Genomic DNA, 20,430 nt, shown 5'->3' with positions numbered 1-20,430 from the left:
CCTAACACATTATAGGGGCACCTGCAGAAATTAAATAGTGACACCTGCACACATTGTAGGGTACCTACACACCATTATAGGGCACCTAAACACACATTATAGGGCACGCTACACATTTATAGGGCACTTACACACATTATAGGAACACCTTACACATTATAGGGCACCTACACAATAAAAGGACAACTACACAGATTATAGGTAACTACAGAGCACATTATAGGGCACCTGACAAACATTATAGGCACTTACCACATTTAGGACACCTACACACAATTAATAAGGCACCTACACACATTATAAGGACCTACACCATTATAGGACCCTGCACACATTGTAGGGCACCTATACACATAATAGGAACACCTACTACACATTATACGAAGCGGCACCTACAACACTATTGGGTACTACACACACTATAGGACACTCTACAACATTATATGGCACCTGCCACATTATAGGGCACCCCTGCAACAAGCATTGTAGGGCACTCCAAATATAATAGGACACGCTAACCACACATTATAGGAACCTACACACATTATAGGACACCTACACACATTAAATATAGGGGCAACTACAATACATATATAGGGCACCTACACACAGTCACACTTGAAGGGCACCTACACATTATATGGCACCTAACACACATTAATAGGGCACGCTGGCAGCACATTGGTAGGGCACCTCAAAATATAATAGGACACCTACACACATATAGGAACACGCTACACACATTATAGGAGCACCTACACACATTATAGGGCAACTACAAAACATTATAGGGCACCTACAACAACACACTATAGGCACTACAACATTATATGGCACCTACACAGCATTATAGGGCAACTGCACACATTGTAGGGCACTCAAAAATATAATAGGCCACCTACACACATTATAGGACAACCTACACACATTATAGGATCACCTACACCACATTATAGGGGCAACTACAAACATTATAGGGGCACCTGACACACACACTATAGGGCACTACAAACAAATATTGGCACCTACACAGCATTTACACATTAAAAAGCATTATATGGCACCTGCACACATTATGGGCACTGTACAAATTATAGGAACACCTGCAACACATTATAGGGCATTACACACATAATAGGACTCCTACATCACATTATGGGGCACCTACAAACATTATGGCACCTACACAGCATTACAAACATTATAGGCACCTACACACACATTATAGGGCACTACACACATTATAAGGCACCTACACACATTATTTAGGGCAGCTACGACACATAATAGGAACTCCTACACACCATTTATGGCACACAAAGCATTATATGGCACTTACACACATTATAGGACCCTAACAGCACATTATAGGGCACCTACAAACATATGGATACCTACACACATTACAAACATTATAAGGGCCCTACACACACATTATAGGGCACCTTACACAAATAAGGCACCTACACACATTTATAGGCACCTACACAACATAATAGGACTCCTACACACATTATAGGGCACCGTACAAACATTATATAGGCACTTACACACATTATAGGACCTAACACATTATGGGGCACCTACAACATATGGGCACCTACAACACATTACAAACATTAATAAGGGCCCTACACAAACATTATAGGGCACCTGGCACACATTGTAGGGCACTACAGCCATTATAGGACACCTACACACATAATAGGACTCCTACACCACATTAATAGGGCACCTACAAACTTATATGAGCTACTTACACACATTATAGGACACCTACACACATTATAGGGCCACCTACACACATGGAATAAAACAGAATTTATACAGAAACACACCCGTTTATTGTAGAGCACGCAGATTAGGCATACAGGATAGCTACTTGGATGGGAGTATGATACAATATATATAATCCACACAGGAAGAAAAGTCCACACAGGAGATAAATGGGTCCACACAGGAGATAAATGAGTCCACACAGGATATAAGTCCACACAGGTTATGAATGAGTCCACACAGGATATAAATGAGTCCACACAGGATATAAATCCACACAGGTTATGAATGAGTCCACAACAGGATATAAATCCACACAGGAGATAAATGAGTCCACACAGGATATAAATCCACACAGGAGATAAATGAGTCCACACAGGAGATAAATGAGTCCACACAGGATATAAATCCACACAGGAGATAAATGAGTCCACACAGGATATAAGGTTATACTCCCACAGCTGAACGGAACCGAAGCTCTAGTCCAGTACAGGAAAAGATTCTGAATCTTTGTTCCCCAGGCAGTGTATTTAGAATCCCCTCCAGCAGAATGGAGGGAGAGGAACAACACTGCCCTGATTGGCTGAGTCACATGAAACCTTGTCTCCTCTCACGTGCACAAAGGAGCTAGGGTGTGGGCCTTTTGTTCAGCTCACGTGCACAGCTCTCCTTTGGAGGGAAATTTCAGGAACAAAGGGCTAGAGCTGCAATAAAACTAGGAGGGAGTGCAGGGCCTGCCTTGGGAAATACTTTTAATACAGGGAAGGAGTTCTGTATTATAACAACCCCTCCCCCTACGGGAAGTATGAACCCAAGAGGAACCCACACGGGTTACTTGCTGAGTTCATGTAGAGTCATACCTACGTTTTGGTTTACTGATCTTCTTGCCTGGACAAGCCATCCGCATTTTTGATGCTGTGTACCCCGTCTGTACTGAATTGTAAAGTTATATGGCTGGAGGGAGAGGCCCACCTAAGTAAGCGCCCATTATCCCAGCTACTCTGTTAAGCCAGATAAGGGGATTGTGATCAGTCATTACAGTAAATTCCCGGCCGTACAGGTATGGCTGGAACTTTTTGAGAGCCCAAACCAGAGCCAGACATTCTTTCTCTATGGTGGCATATGCCACCTCCCTAGGAAGAAGTTTTCGGCTGATGTAGGCCACAGGATGTTCCTCCCCCTTAGCATTCACCTGACTTAGGACTGCTCCCAGTCCAAAGGTGGAGGCATCTGTATGAACAAGAAATCGTCTTTTATAGTCCGGGGCAGCAAGAATGGGTGCGCTGGTCAGGGCTTGTTTAAGGGCTTGGAAGGCCTCCTCACAAACAGAAGTCCACAGCACGGCTCGTGGCATGCGCTTCCGGGTCAAGTCCGTCAGGGGTTTCGCTAAGGCACGGCTGGGAGATACTGTGGGTGAACTGGAGCAGCTTCAGTGCTGTCTTGGTGGGAGTCTCCAGTCTGGTGAATATGGCTGGCTTGACTACGTGTAACAGCTCCGACAAAGCGACTTTCCATGGTGCCCAGGTCATTACCTAAGAGCACATCAGCGGGTAGGCCCTCCATAACTCCTATCCAACAGATCTTCTCCCCACAGCCATAGTCCAGATGGACAGCAGCTTTTGGAATATATTTTAGTTCTCCCCCGGCAACCACGATTAGGATACCAGGCCCAGGGTGTATGGCTTCAGGTCTTACCACCCGGGGCTCAGCAATGGTTAGGAAGGCTCCAGAGTCCCGGAACCCAGTGATGCGACACCCATCAAGAAGGACATCCTGAAGATGGCGTTGTCTTTGCTCAGGATAGCTTTGGTGCACTTTATGGATGCCATAAACTCCCCTGGGGGTCACAGAAAGGTTTGTTGTAGAGGACCATTCTTCTGGGGAGGTGGGCATTTCCTCTGACCATTCTGGATCCACCTCAATGTAGTTAACTGTGCGGGGTTTCACCGATTGTACCCCACTTCTGGCCTTAGGACAGACATGCTGTGTGTGACCTGGTTGTCGGCATAAATAGCAGAGCCGATCCTGGGACCTGTTGACATGCCGAGGCTGTGTAGTAGGAGGTGGATTTGGCCCAGAGTTTGAGAAGAACCGCTGCCGAGGGACACCAGAAGGTTGGAGTGTGAATTGAGGCCTGGCCCCTTGTGGAGTCATTGCTGGGGCACTTTGTCTTGGTGACTGCTCTAGAAGCCTTTTCCACTGTGGCTTGATTAAGAGAGCCTCATCTGCTAGAGCTGTAGCATCATCAAGAGTGGAGGGCTTGCGTTCTTTCACCCACTCTGTAATTTCTCTAGGGCAGGTGAGGTAGAACTGCTCCTTCAAAATCAGCTGAATAATTTCCTCTGCTGATTCAGCCAGTTCACCCTGTAGCCACCTACGGCAGGCCTGAGATATTTTCTGCCCATATCTTTTAAATGACTCAGCCAGGGAGCATCGTGCCTCCCGGAAGCGTATTCGATAGGACTCTGGGGTAACTGCATAGTGGGCCAGGATAGTTTGCTTTATGGCATGGTAGTCCATTTTTAGGTCTGGTGCCATGTCCCTATAAGTCTCTGCTGCATGCCCAGTAAGCAGAGAGGACAGAAGCCGCACTTGGTCCTGCTCTAGTACCCCTTCTAACATGCACTGGTGCTCAAAGTCCCTGAAAAATCCATCTACATCTCCCATACTGTCGTCAAAGGCTTTGAACTCCTTCCTAGAGATTCTAGGCACATAATTCTGAGGCACAGTTTGGTTCATTCGGACTTGGGCTTCAGCACGACTGAGAGCCATTTGTTCCACATACAACTGTCTGGCTTCGTTTATAGCATTCCTACGATCCTCAAGGGTGGCGTCTGGACCCAGTATTCGAATTGTTTCCTCTGCCCAGGCAGCCCAGGGGCATGTATTTGTGGGGTTAACTGCTTCTGGCAAATGATTCCTTTGGTCTGGCTGTCTGATGTTCTCCTCTTGAACAGCCTGTACTAGTCGTTCAACTAGCTCATCTCTTGGTACCCCTGCATAATTGAGGCCCAAAATGCGTGCTCTTTGCTGCAAGTCTTGCACTCGCCAATGCATGTAATCTTCCCTGGATGCCATGATTACTTTGGGGATGTGCTTTGCCCTTGTCCTGGGTCCCACCGCTATGCCACCAGTGTTATAGGTTCAATAAAAGGTGTATACACACCCGACACCAGGACAGGGAATAAAACAGAATTTATACAGAAACACACCCGTTTATTGTAGAGCACGCAGATTAGGCATACAGGGATAGCTTACTTGGATGGGAGTATGATACAATATATATAAATCCACACAGGAGAAAAGTCCACACAGGAGATAAATGGGTCCACACAGGAGATAAATGAGTCCACACAGGATATAAGTCCACACAGGTTATGAATGAGTCCACACAGGATATAAATGAGTCCACACAGGATATAAATCCACACAGGTTATGAATGAGTCCACACAGGATATAAATCCACACAGGAGATAAATGAGTCCACACAGGATATAAATCCACACAGGAGATAAATGAGTCCACACAGGATATAAATCCACACAGGAGATAAATGAGTCCACACAGGATATAAGTCCACACAGGAGATAAATGAGTCCACACAGGATATAAGTCCACACAGGAGATAAATGAGTCCACACAGGATATAAGGTTATACTCCCACAGCTGAACGGAACCGAAGCTCTAGTCCAGTACAGGAAAGATTCTGAATCTTTGTTCCCCCATGCAGTGTATTTAGAATCCCCTCCAGCAGAATGGGGGGAGGGAGAGGAACAACACTGCCCTGATTGGCTGAGTCACATGAAACCTTGTCTCCTCTCACGTGCACAAAGGAGCTAGGGTGTGGGCCTTTTGTTCAGCTCACGTGCACAGCTCTCCTTTGGAGGGAAATTTCAGGAACAAAGGGCTAGAGCTGCAATAAAACTAGGAGGGAGTGCAGGGCCTGCCTTGGGAAATACTTTTAATACAGGGAAGGAGTTCTGTATTATAACATAGGGCACCTACAAACATTATATGGCACTTACACACATTATAGGACACCTACACACATTATAGGGCACCTACACACATTACACATTACAAACATTATAGGGCACCTGCACACATTATAGGGCACCTGCACACATTATAGGGCACCTACACACATTATAGGGCACCTACATACATTATAGGGCACCTACAAACATTACAGGACACCTACAGACAATATAGGGCACCTGCACACATTGTAGGACACCTACACACATAATAGGACACCTACACACACTATTGGGCACCTACACACACTATAGGACACCAACAAACACTATAGGGCACCTACAAACATTATATGGCACCTACACACATTTTAGGGCACCTTCACACATTGTAGGGCACCTACACACACTATGGGGCACCTACAAACATATGGCACCTTCACACCTTACACATTACAAACATTATAGGTCACCTACACACACATTATAGGGCACCTACACACATTATAAGGCACCTACACCCATTATAGTGCACCTCCACACATTATAGGGCACCTGCACACATTGTAGGGTACCTACACACATTATAGGGCACCTACACACATAATAGGGCACCTACACACATTATAGGGCACCTACACACATTATAGGGCACCTACACACATTATAGGGCACCTACACACATTATAGGACACCTACACACATTATAGGGCACCTACACACATTACACATTACAAACATTATAGGGCACCTGCACACATTATAGGGCACCTGCACAAATTATAGGGCACCTGCAGACATTGTAGGGCACCTACACACATTATAGGGCACCTACACACATAATAGGGCACCTACATACATTATAGGGCACCTACAAACATTATAGGACACCTACAGACAATATAGGGTACCTGCACACATTGTAGGACACCTACACACATTATAGGGCACCTACACACATTATAGGGCACCTGCAGAAATTATAGGACACCTGCACACATTGTAGGGTACCTACACACATCATAGGGCACCTACACACATAATAGGACACCTACACACATTATAGGGCACCTACAAACATTATAGGGCACCTACAAACATATAGCACCTTCACACCTTACACATTACAAACATTATAGGGCACCTACACACATTGTAGGGCACCTACACACATTGTAGGGCACCTACACACATTGTAGGGCACCTACACACATTATAGGGCACCTACACACATAATAGGACTCCTACACACATTATAGGGCACCTACAAACATTATATGGCACTTACACACATTATAGGACACCTACACACATTATAGGGCACCTACACACATTACACATTACAAACATTATAGGGCACCTGCACACATTATATGGCATCTGCACAAATTATAGGGCACCTGCACACATTGTAGGGCACCTACACACATTATAGGGCACCTACACACAAAAAAGGGCACCTACATACATTATAGGGCACCTACAAACATTATAGGACACCTACAGACAATATAGGGCACCTGCACACATTGTAGGACACCTACGCACATTATAGGGCACCTACACACATTATAGGGCACCTGCAGAAATTATAGGACACCTGCACACATTGTAGGGTACCTACACATATTATAGGGCACCTAAACACATAATAGGGCACCTACACACATTATAGGGCACCTACAAACATTATAGGGTACTTACACACATTATAGGATACCTATACACATTATCGGGCACCTACACACATAAAAGGACACCTACACAGATTATAGGGTACATACACATATTATAGGGCACCTACAAACATTATATGGCACTTACACACATTATAGGAAACCAGCACACATTGTAGGGCACCTACACACATAATAGGACACCTACACACACTATAGGACACCAACAAACACTATAGGGCACCTACAAACATTATATTGGCACCTACACACATTAATAGGCACCTGCACACATTCTAGGGCACCTACACACACATATAGGGCACCTACAAACATATGGCACCTCACACCTTACACATTACAAACATTATAGGGCACCTACACACACATTATAGGGCACCTACACACATTATAAGGCACATACACCCATTATAGTGCACCTCCACACATAAAAGGACACCTACACACACTATTGGCACCTACACACACTATAGGACACCAACAAACACTATAGGGCACCTACAAACATATATGGCACCTACACACATTATAGGGCACCTGCACACATTGTAGGGCACCTACACACATTATAGGGCACCTACACACATTACACATTACAAACATTATAGGGCCCTGCACACATTATAGGGCACCTGCACAAATTATAGGGCACTGCAGACATTGTAGGGCACCTACACACATTATAGGGCACCTACACACATAATAGGGCACCTACATACATTATGGGCACCTACATACATTATAGGGCACCTACAAACATTATAGGACACCTACAGACAATATAGGCACCTGCACACATTGTAGACACCTACGCACATTATAGGGCACCTACCACATTATAGGGCACCTGCAGAAATTATAGGACACCTGCACACATTGTAGGGTACCTACACACATCACAGGGCACCTACACACATAATAGGGCACTTACACACATTATAGGCACCTACAAACATTATAGGGCAACTTACACACATTATAGGACACCTATACACATTATAGCGGCACCTACACACATAAAATAACACCTACACAGATTATAGGGTAATACACATATTATAGGGCACCTAAAACATTATATGGCACTTACACACATTATAGGAAACCAGCACACATTGTAGGGCACCTACACACATAAAAGGACACCTACACTATTGGGCACCTACACACACTATAGGCACTACAAACACATATAGGGCACCTACAAAACATTATATGGCACCTACACACATTATAGGGCAACTGCACACATTGTAGGGCACTACACACACTATAGGGCACCTACAAAATATGGACCTTACACCTTACACATTACAAACATTATAGGGCACCTACACACACATTATAGGGCACCTACACACATTATAAGGCACCTACACCCATTAAGGCACACACATTATAGGGCACCTGCACACATTGTAGGGTACCTACACACATTATAGGGCACCTACACACATAATAGGCACCTGGGCACCTACACACATTATAGGCACTTACACACACATTATAGGGCACCTACACACATTACACAACAAACATTATAGGGCACCTCACACATTATAGGGCGATAGGCACCTGCACACATTAGGGCACCTAGGGGGCACCTACACATACATTAAGGGCACTTACACACATTATAGGACACCTACATACATTATAGGGCACCTACAAACATTATAGGACACCTACGCACATTATATGGCACCTACACACATTATAGGCACCTGCAGAAATTATAGGACACCTGCACACATTGTAGGGTACCTACACACATTATAGGGCACCTACACACATTATAGGGCACCTACAAACATTATAGGGCACTTACACACATTATAGGACACCTATACACATTATAGGGCACCTACACACATAAAAGGACACCTACACAGATTATAGGGTACATACACATATTATAGGGCACCTACAAACATTATATGGCACTTACACACATTAAGGAACCAGCACACATTGTAGGCAACCTACACACATAAAAGGACACCTACACACACTATTGGGCACCTACACACACTATAGACACTAACAAACACTATAGGGCACCTACAAACATTATATGGCACCTACACACATTATAGGGCAACTGCACACATTGTAGGGCACCTACACACACTATAGGGCACCTACAAACATATGGCACCTTCACACCCTTACACATTACAAACATTATAGGGCACCTACACACACATTATAGGCACCTACACACATTATAAGGCACCTGCACACATTATAAGGCACCTACACACATTATGGGACACCTGCACACATGGGGCACCTAACACATAATAGGACACCTACACAACAACATAAACGGCACCCTACACACACACTATTGGGCACCTACACACATTATACGGCACCTACACACACTATTGGGCACCTACACACACTATAGGACACCTACAAACACTATAGGGCACCTACAAACATTATATGGCACCTACACACATTATAGGGCACCTGCACACATTGTAGGGCACCTCCAAATATAATAGGACACCTACACACATTATAGGACACCTACACACATTATAGGGCAACTACAAACATTATAGGGCACCTACACACACACACTATAGGGCACCTACAAACATATGGCACCTACACACATTACACATTACAAACATTATAGGGCACCTACACACACATTATAGGGCACCTTTTAGGCACCTACACACATAATAGGACTCCTACACACATTATAGGGCACCTACAAACATTATAATGGCACTTACACACATTATAGGACACCTACACACACATTATAGGGCACCTACAAACATATGGCACCTACACACATTGCAAACATTATAGGGCACCTACACACACATTATAGGGCACCTGCACACATTGTAGGGCACCTACACACATTATAGGGCACCTACACACATAATAGGACTCCACACAATTATAGGGCACCTACACACATTATAGGGCACCTACACACATAATAGGACTCCTACACACATTATAGGGCACCTACTACACCTACACAATTATACACATTATAGGGCACCTACACACATTATATACACACATTAAGGACACCTACACACATTATAGGGCACCTACACACATTACACATTACAAACATTATAGGGCACCTACACACACATTATAGGGCACCTGCACACATTGTAGGGCACCTACACACATTGTAGGGCACCTACACACATTATAGGGCACCTACACACATTATAGGGCACCTACACACATATAGGGACCTACACACATTATAGGGGGCACCTACAAACATTATATGGGGACACCTACACACATTATAGGGCACCTACACACATTACACCTATTACAAACATTATAGGGCACCTGCACACATTATAGGCACTGCACACATTGTAGGGTACCTGCACACATTGTAGGGTACCTGCACACATTGTAGGGTACCTACACACATTATATGGCACCTGCACACATTATTGGGCACCTACACACATTATAGGTCACCTACAAACATTATATGGCATCTAGACACATTAGAAGGCACCTACACACATTAGAAGGCACCTACACACATTATAGGGCACCTACACACATTATAGGGCACCTGCACATATTGTAGGGTACCTACACACATAATAGTGCACCTACACACATAATAGGGTACCTACACACACTATTGGGCACCTACAAACATTATATGGCACCTAGACACATTGTAGGGCACCTACACACATTGTAGGGCACCTACTCACATAGGGCACCTCCAAATATTATATGGCACCTGCACACATTATAGGACACCTACACACATTATAGGACATCTACACACATTATAGGACATCTGCACACATTATAGGGCACCTACACACACAATAAGGCACCTACAAACATATGGCACCTACACACATCACACATTACAAACATTATAGGGCACCTACACACACATTATAGGGCACCTGCACACATTATAGGGCACCTACACACACCTACACACATTATAGGTCACCTACACACATTATAGGTCACCTACAAACATTATAGGACACCTACACACATTATAGGGCACCTACACACATTATAGAACACATACAGTTATCATTTTATACATACACACATTATGGGACACATACTGTACACACCCTCTAGGACACATACACTACAGGACACATACACTATAGGACACATACATACATTATAGGACACACACACATAGGACACATACACATATAATAGGACACACACACAGTCTAGGAAAGGCACATGCACACATTGTAGGACACATACCAGAGCCCTAGGCAACCTGGCAGGTGGTGGTGCTGGTTGAGCACGCTCTAGTTGCCGCTCCAGTGCATGTGTGAAGTAGGACCGAGCATGCATACCCTAAATGCCATGCATGCACAGTAGCGCAATTAGTGTGAGAAATAACAGCAGTAATATAAATAATATAAATAAATAACAGTCTGGGAGTAGGGATGTAGTGAACTGTTCGCCCGCGAACTAGTTCGCGCGAACTTTGACCGTTCGCGTCCGCCGCATGTTCGCGAACGTTTGGGAACGTTCGCATTTTGAGTTCGCGTTCGATTCGAATACAAGTCGTTCGACCATTCGACCATTCGAATTCCTTCGACCGCTAAAAATCGAACGATTTCCATTCGTTCGAACGATTGTAAGCATTCGATCGAATGAAAATCCTTCGATCAAATGGCTTCGATCGTTCGATTCGAATGAAAATCCTTCGATCGAACGATTAAAATCCTTCGATCGTTCGATTCGAACGATTTAAGCGGGTGTTCGAAGTTCGCGAACTGTCCGCGAACGTTCGCAGTTTTTGCCGGTGTTCGCGAACGGCGTTCGCGAACACCAAATCGGCAGTTCGCTACATCCCTATCTGGGAGAGAAGGAAGTGGACAATCGGGTAGGCACACATGCATACCTATATAAAACACACACCCTATATAACTCTCTAGACCACATACACAACCTCTAGGACACATGAATACATTAAAGGACACATACACACATTATAGGACACATACACACATTAGAGGAGACATACACACCCTCTAGGACACATACACTATAGGACACATACAAACATTAGTTGAAAAGTATTGGACGAACACTCTGTATCCATCCATAAAGGTTAAACAGTTAAACTTTATTTGCTGATGTAGAATTGTGGGGGTGGGAGTATACGTAGAAGAGGGTGGGTGTGAATGTTTTAGCATATGTAGGTGTGTGGTAGCATATATAGAAGTGTGCGGCTGGGTGTGAATGTGGGAGCATATGTAGAATTGTGTGGGTGTGGGAGTTTATGTAGAATTGTGTGGGTGTGAGAGTTTATGTAGAAGTGTGTGGTGGGTGTAAATTGTTGAGTATACTGTATGTAGAAGTGTTGAAGCATACTGTATGTAGAAGTGTTGGAGCATACTGTATGTAGAAGTGTGAGAGTGTTGGAGAATATGTAGACATGTGTGAGTATGGGAGAATATGTAGAAGTGGGTGGGTGTGAGCTTGGGAGAATTCTGTATGTAGAAATGTTTGGGTGTGAGTGTTGGAGCTTATGTAGAAGTGTGTGGGTATTCAGGTTGCCACTTCTCTGGAAAAAAATACCGGCCTTCCTATATATTTATCTTTTTGGGGATCAACAATAATTTTTACCCACCAGGCTGGTAAAATACCAGCCAGGTGGCAACCATAGTGGGTATGAGTGTGGGAACATATGTAGAAATGTGGGGATAACTCAATCACCACACGAAAAGGATGACTGCGCTCTGGGGAATAAGTTTAATTGGCTCTTCAATCTCAGTATAACCCCCACCTCAGGTGTAGAATAATTCACAATAATATGAGTTTCTGAGAGAATCAGCCGACAATGCAGTACTTGCTGGTTTATCAAGTGTTATACCGTACAAGTGAAGACACAAACATTTATACGGTCGTGTGAAGAAGACCTCCCCCTATGGGGGTTGTGCACCAGCTCATCATAGTCTGTTTAGTCCAATAAATTCCAGTGTGGTTGTGAAAAAAGCTCAAAGTGGGTTTTTAAATCAATTAATTAAAACCCTGGTACTGCCATTTGATTGGCCTACCTTGTATATTCAAAATGCCCATGTGGCAAGGGATATGTTGGCAGACAAGCAGGCGCATAAAAACCAGGATTAAAGAACATATGGGAAACATCTGTAACTGTAAGCAAGGCTCTTATACAGACACAACCGTATCGAGGCACTTTAACAATGCAAACCATAACCAAACACATTTGAAATGGATGGTGTTAGAGATGATAGAAGTTTGTGTGTAAGTAAATGTAGAAATGTGTGGGTGCGTTTGATGAAGTGCAGGGTTGCGTGTGAGTGCAAGCATTTGTAGTGTGGATTGTGTCGGTGTTGGATCATATGTAGAAGTGCGAGTGCACATATGGACGTGTGATGGGGGGTGTCAATTTTGGATGTTTGAAATAAACTGTTATCTTATTGGGAAATTCATATTTGGAAAAGTGTACATTTTTCTTTTCATTCCTGTGAAAGATTGAAAAGAAATGTCAGTTTTGCAGAAATAGATTTGAGTTGGCACGAAAAGTAGCGAGTGTGTGTGTGTAAGTGGCTACAAGATGATTAGTGTGTGTGTTGGTGGGTGTAGTCATTGCTGTCATATCGGCCAATCAGCTGTTGCGCAATCGCTCATTATAACCAGATATTTGGTGGCAGCACAAGGACTGAATAGTGAAGATTAGAAGTCAGCAATCACCCATAGCGTATATGTAACAAATAGTTACCCCGGTGGGGTCGGCGGGGACGCCCGCCATGATTGGCGCCGGTTCCTAGGGCGCGCATGGCGCGCCTCCTCACGTCTTAAAGGCTCAGGTGCGCTGACATATGATGTCAGCGCGCAATGGCGCGAATTTTAAATGGTATTTAAAGGTACATTTTCTTTTTGCAAACTGCCTGTGATAGGAGTTTGTTCCTGGTGCTTCCTGAGCTTTTGCTATTCCTGTTTTGAACCTGTTTGATTCCTGTTGTGACCCCTGCCTGGCTTTTGACTATTCTGACCTCTGGATCCTGACCTTTGCCTGAATACCGACTACCTCTTCTGCTTAACCCTCTGATTGACTTCCTGGATTGACCCTTGCCTGCCTGACTACGTTTATTCTCTGCCTGCCTCGACCCGGCCTGATCTGACTACTCTTTTGCCTAACGCCTTGTACTACGACCTTCTGTCCAAAGACTTTGCTCTACAGTCGTGCCCCTCTGCCTATCCAGAACCCTCATCTTGCACCTCTCTTTTAAGTCCAGGTGGCATCCAAGTAAGCCGAGGGCTCCTCCCGAGGCCTAAAGGCGGTCACACTACTGGTGAAGCACGAGCCGAGACCAAGGTGCCTGGTTTGTTCTGGTGTTGGGTGCCGACCGTGACAGTATAATAGACAAAGGTGCAAGTCTTTGGTGGCCACTTCCACCTGTTCCGTAGACACGATCATCAAGCAGACAGCACCACACGTGAGTATTTTCTTAAAAGGCCTTTATTGCGTAAGGGCTTTTCTTTGGATAGAAATACAATAGCGACATTTCAGGCTCACAATCGCCTTTCCTCAAGCTACTGAACTCGAGTTAGTGAACACATTTTATATCCTTTATCATAGTGCCATCTAATGGCCAATTAGTATACAAAACACAGCTGAATTTCCTTAAATAATAATAGTAGTGCACAATTTTGTAACATCAATATGTGACATTGTATAAAAAGTCCATCCTGATACATCACCGGGACCTATCCATAGATACTAGTGATGTGCAGGTCAGGCACCTGACCCTAACCCGCACTGCTCCAGCCCGTGCCCCGCCGCACCCGCGCTTCCAGGGTCCTTTTATAGACCCATGCCGACCCGTCCCCGCAGATGACATCACTAAAGAGGCAGGACGAGCAGATGCGGAACTATAAACACGGAAGCCGGCATTTGAAGGTGGCGGGCGGGAAGAGCAGGAGAAGAGCTCGACCCGCACCCGGCTGCCACTCGCGAGACGCAGTGCGAGGTCGACCCGAACCTGCCTGACCCACGAGTCCCGGGTATTGGGTCAGCCTGCACATCACTAATATACATCAATCCAAATACCTGAAACAAGAAATATATATAAGAAAACTCTTTAAAATAATATACTATACAAAATAAATTAAATGATCAGAACATTTTTATGTAATTCATACTCCCTATTAAGACCAGATAGTGTAAGTGTACCTAGCATCCGTATCCACATGGCTTCCCTTTTAAGTAGTTTTTCTAGTCTATCTCCCCGTCGGTGTAATTGCGGGACTCCGTGTCCTTTCTCAATGAAATGACAGGCCACAGTTTGTTCTATCTTTTGCTTTTGATAGCGGACTTATGTTTGCGTATGCGATCTTTAACCATGCGGGACGTCTGTCCCACATACTGCAAGCCACTCGGGCACTTTATCACATAGACAACAAATGTGGAAGAACAGGTAAAATGTCCCTTAATTTATATCGGGGTGCCTTTATGTGAGTGATAAATCACCTTATCACACTGGCGATTAGAGCAGAAATTGCATATTAGGCAAGGGAAGGTGCCATTTTTAGTTGGTCTTGGTACCTGCTGTGATTCCTTACTACCCCCTAGATCTGATCTTCCCAGACACGAGCCCACTGTCTTATTCTTTTTGAATGCCATCATTGGCGTTGACTTAAACTCCTGTACATTTGGAATGCCATCTCTGAGGAGCCCCCAGTGTTTATTGTTTAATTTCAATAATATGTGAAACCAGGGAATTATATTTAGACACAAATGTTAATCGGCCACCCCTCTCTTTTTGGTTTACTCAAATTCTTTTGGCTCCTTTCAGGGTCCTCCACTTGGGAGCGCTGTTCCTTTAATAGAGGATACCCTCTCTCTTGGAATTTGATAGTCTTTTGACTACTGGGAAATGTTGTGATGATGAAACATGTTAAGCACTGAGAGAAACAGATCGACCGGAAGAGAGACGGACTGACGGATGGACAGAAGGATAAATAGAGAGATGAAAGGTAAGGGACAAGCCTCCTTTAAGTGCCACAGATAGTAATTTCTATGATCTGCAGTACTTCTAGGAATGGCAGCAGAGGAATCACTTTTAAAGCCACTTGCTCTGTCCCTGTTCATTCCCCAGTCTCTAGGCAACGAGCAATTTTGGGAAGGCATTGTAACTCAGTACTTTGGTGTAGAAAGACATGGTTACCCATTTTGGATTCGGCTGAATGTGTACTTCCAAAAATATATGGTTTTGGGGGATCTTTGTGTTTTTAACCCCCCAAATTCAGTACATGTGTTGATTTTTCAGAAGCTGACTTCCAGAACAAGCTATATGCACTAACTTCATTCCAAAATCTCCATAAAATGACTCATATCTGTATTGGCACATTCCAGAAACATGAGGCTTTTTCAAATCAGGTGCATTTTTGTATATAAAATTAAACATTTTTTCTGGTATAATCCCTATATCATGAAAAATAGAATTTGTTTAAAAATATTTAGAGCTGTAAATGTTGTTCCAGCAGTGGAAATGCACAAAATCTCAGAATGCAGAGGTCCTCCTGAAAAAAAGAAGAATGTATAGTTTTCCTAGGTAAACAAAAAATCCCAGGATATGTCCCTAAAGTGAGAGAGCACAACGGGTCTGACACTGAGTGCAAATGAAATGGGTAACTGGCAGTGAAAGGGTTAAGTGTCAGTGCACTGGTGCCTCTCTCAGTTCACCTTTGTTTATGATGATGCTGTCTGTTCTGTTTTTCATTAGTTTGAAGAACTAAAAGAGGGATAAAAACGTTGATGAAATCTTTTTGGTCTTGCCCATTTTGTCACCACACCCCCTAAGGACCATGTCCAAATGTGGCAGGTTATGGAAGTCTGAACACATTTATGGGCGTTTTATTGCAATGTTTTATGTGTTACGTGTTATAGCTTTGCAAATGAAGGTGAAAGTCTCAGTTCTCCCAGCAGACCTGCTTATCTTAAATAGTTACAATTGTATCTTTGCTTATCTTAACTAAAAGTAAAAGTATCGAATTGCGGCTGCTGACTGTTCTGGGCTCTCTGCATAAAAAAAAAGTATTTTTTTAATTAACTTTGTATCTTTTTCTGGTATCAGTGCAGGAGATCAAAGAGAAAGTCTACACATTTCAGTAAGAAACCCGGGACTGCGGGCTGAGCTGTCAAAATTGTGACTGTCCTGCAGAAAACAAGACAGTTGGGAGGTATGTTCATTCCTGTGCTGTGGAACAGGTGCATGTGTGTAGTACACTGGCTTCTCATACAGAACTGCCACCATTAACCCACCTTTCCCCTTCCACATCTACAATACTTAATCTTTACTGAGAAGGGTGACTAGATGAAGCAACCCATGAATGAGGGCCCAGGGACTTGCACATATTTGCTACTTGGGGAGAATCAGTGGCTTTAATATATTGAAATAAAAAGCTTTCTTAGCACCCAGATATGTACAACAGGACCTATATATCTGAGGGACATTGCCTTGGTGAGGGGGGGAGAGCTCTCAGGTGGCAAGATATGGGTAAATCTATATATTTTAAATTGACAGTGAATTTAAATTGTAAGAACTTTCCAATATGCATTAATTATAAATTATTCCCAGGTTTGTAGGACAGTGCTCGGGCATAGTCGGAGGCCCCAAATTATCAGGGCCGTCTGCATCTGAATGGATCCCAACGCACTGGGAGCTTTATGAGGTGTGCTAGGACTTTTAAATTCACGCCACAAGTCCTAATAAAAGGGATAGATAGTAAATAGGTCGTTTCCCGGTCTAGATCTGGACTTGCATCTTCAATCGTGTGTCCTTTTTCTTTTAGATGTGCCATACGCTGGTGTATGTAACTGTTTGTTTCTCCCACATACAAATCAGAGCACTCTCACTGCATGCATACACTATGTTACTCTTCTTGGTTTTGGGGTTGGGTCTTGGGGTGACCAGTTTGTGGTTTCAAGCAGACGGAATGTGTTTTGTTTATCAACATTTTCTATTTTTCGGACACCCCGGCTACATATGGGAGGGACCCAAGTTATTTGCCTGTTCCTTGTTTTCCCCTTCACTCAGCTCTCTTTTGGATTGGTTTAGGGCTTACTTCAATCGCCGTCCTCTGTCGGTATGGGCGCTAGTTTCGATTCGCACTCGCTCCTATCAAAAATGCACGCCCCGTAGACGTGTCGGGATATTATGGTCTTTTCCGTCTAACCCGAGTTCCTGCGTGCGTCAAAAAATAATACGCCAATCAAAACTCATTTGCTCCCATAGTGATCTTAATGGCCGTCAAGGACTCTTGGTGGCATTTTCTAGTAGATAGTTGGGAGTCAAACAGAGTACTGGTCTGTGTGGGGTGTTTTCCTGTAGATCTATTTCCAGCTTTCCACACTCTCTGACTCTTATCAAACAGTCCAAAAAAGTCACTGTGTTATCTGCTTTGTAAACCTGATGTTTGTGGTCACTTTGTTGTGTTAGTGAAGTCTGTGCCTCCTGTTGTGTGTATTTTAACCCAGGTTGTTCATCCACATATCGGAACCAATGCTGGAGGTGATTTCATTTGAAGTTATCCAGGGCCTTCTTTCCACATCCTCCATGTACAGGTTTTGGCCACAATGGCTGAACTGGTGATCCCATGGTGCAGCCCTGCTTCTGTCTGTAGAAGCATATCCTTGTTACTTGAAATAGGTGGTACTTAGGCATAGATTAGTAAGAACATATTACTCTTGGGTTAAGCTTTGTTCAGTTTTCAAGGGTTTTAGTTCTTTTAATCCACTTGTTGGGGGACCACTGCTCTATTAGTTACGCCACTGGACTCACAGTTCATCCTAAATCTGTTTACATGAGCTGATTCAGTGCGAAAAGTTTTCTGCCCCATTGACCCTGGCCCTTAGGCTCCTATCAGGCATTGATAGCTCTTTGACTAGTGCATCGACAGTCCAATGGTGAAAGGGATTCAGTGGGGTTGGACTCATAGTTGATTTTGTTTCTTTGACTAGATTTGTTTAGCTTATCTCCATTTATTTTTTCTCTTTGCTCTGCCTTGCTTTGTGTTACAGTGTTCTGTCTTGCATAGCTGTCAGCTTTTTCTGGCTGTTCTTGTCACTGGATTGTGAGTTTCGTGTGATATTACATAGTGCTGGAGAAGTGCACACCCCTTCCCAAACATTTGTATAGATAATCACTTCTCTTTTTAAATGAGCGCATAACATTCTGACAATAATCCCAAACATGCCGCTTTGATGTCAATCTGCAAAAGCAATTGTAGAACCAGCTAGCTCATAATTTATGAGGGCGGGACTCCCAATTAGACCCCCCCTGGTTGTGCCTTGAATTTGGACTGTCAGTTGGAAAAATTGTGTGGAGCTTATTCCTCCACTTTGGGCCGAGGTTCATAATATGTGTATAACTTTTGATAAGTATTCCCCTCTTAGAGTCTATATCATTGGGCACCTCAGCCTGTGGCACATAAACTGTGTCCAAAAGGATTTCACAGGGATCTTGTATAAACAAAAAATCGATGTCATGCTTTTTAATGCTCCGAGAAATAATGAGCTCCTTGCCTTTAAATATGTGACACAAAAAGTATTGTTATCCACACAGCCACTCCTGGAAGCAACATGGCTTTTGATGTGGACAGTGCAACATTTGTGGCTGTTCCTGGTCCTTATCAGCCTTGTCACAGTCAAAAGCCATGTGTTTTTCAATAAAGCTTTTTAACCCATATTCTCCACCCGTGCTGTTGTTGAATAACAAGTTTTGTAATCCTGTTGTGGGTGCACCACAAGTCACATGCACGAATGAAAAAACTGTGGAACTGGTGGTGCTGACTGAAATATATTTAACACAAAAGTATTTATTCATACTGTGTCTCACAACAAGTCAACAACTGCAGAACAGAGAGCTGGCGAGGCCCCTAAAAATAACCTCTGTGCCAAGGAGTAGGAATAAGTACCTGGGGTGCATATTCTCTTCTT

General features: G+C 43.8%; 1 long non-coding RNA gene across 1 annotated transcript; it reads left to right on the top strand.

Annotated features, from left to right (window-relative positions):
• Positions 1-14,792: 14,792 nt before the first annotated feature.
• LOC121398220 lies at positions 14,793-17,605 on the top strand. The gene is made up of 3 exons (XR_005964191.1): positions 14,793-14,926; positions 16,286-16,466; positions 17,567-17,605. It is a non-coding gene; the product is annotated as an uncharacterized LOC121398220 (long non-coding RNA).
• The last annotated feature ends 2,825 nt before the right edge of the window (positions 17,606-20,430 follow it).

Source organism: Xenopus laevis, chromosome 9_10L (genome assembly GCF_017654675.1).
Source record: "Xenopus laevis strain J_2021 chromosome 9_10L, Xenopus_laevis_v10.1, whole genome shotgun sequence".
Classification (NCBI taxonomy): Eukaryota; Metazoa; Chordata; class Amphibia; order Anura; family Pipidae; genus Xenopus; species Xenopus laevis.
Note: the sequence above shows the minus strand (reverse complement) of the source record. Positions and strands in the feature narration are given on the sequence as shown.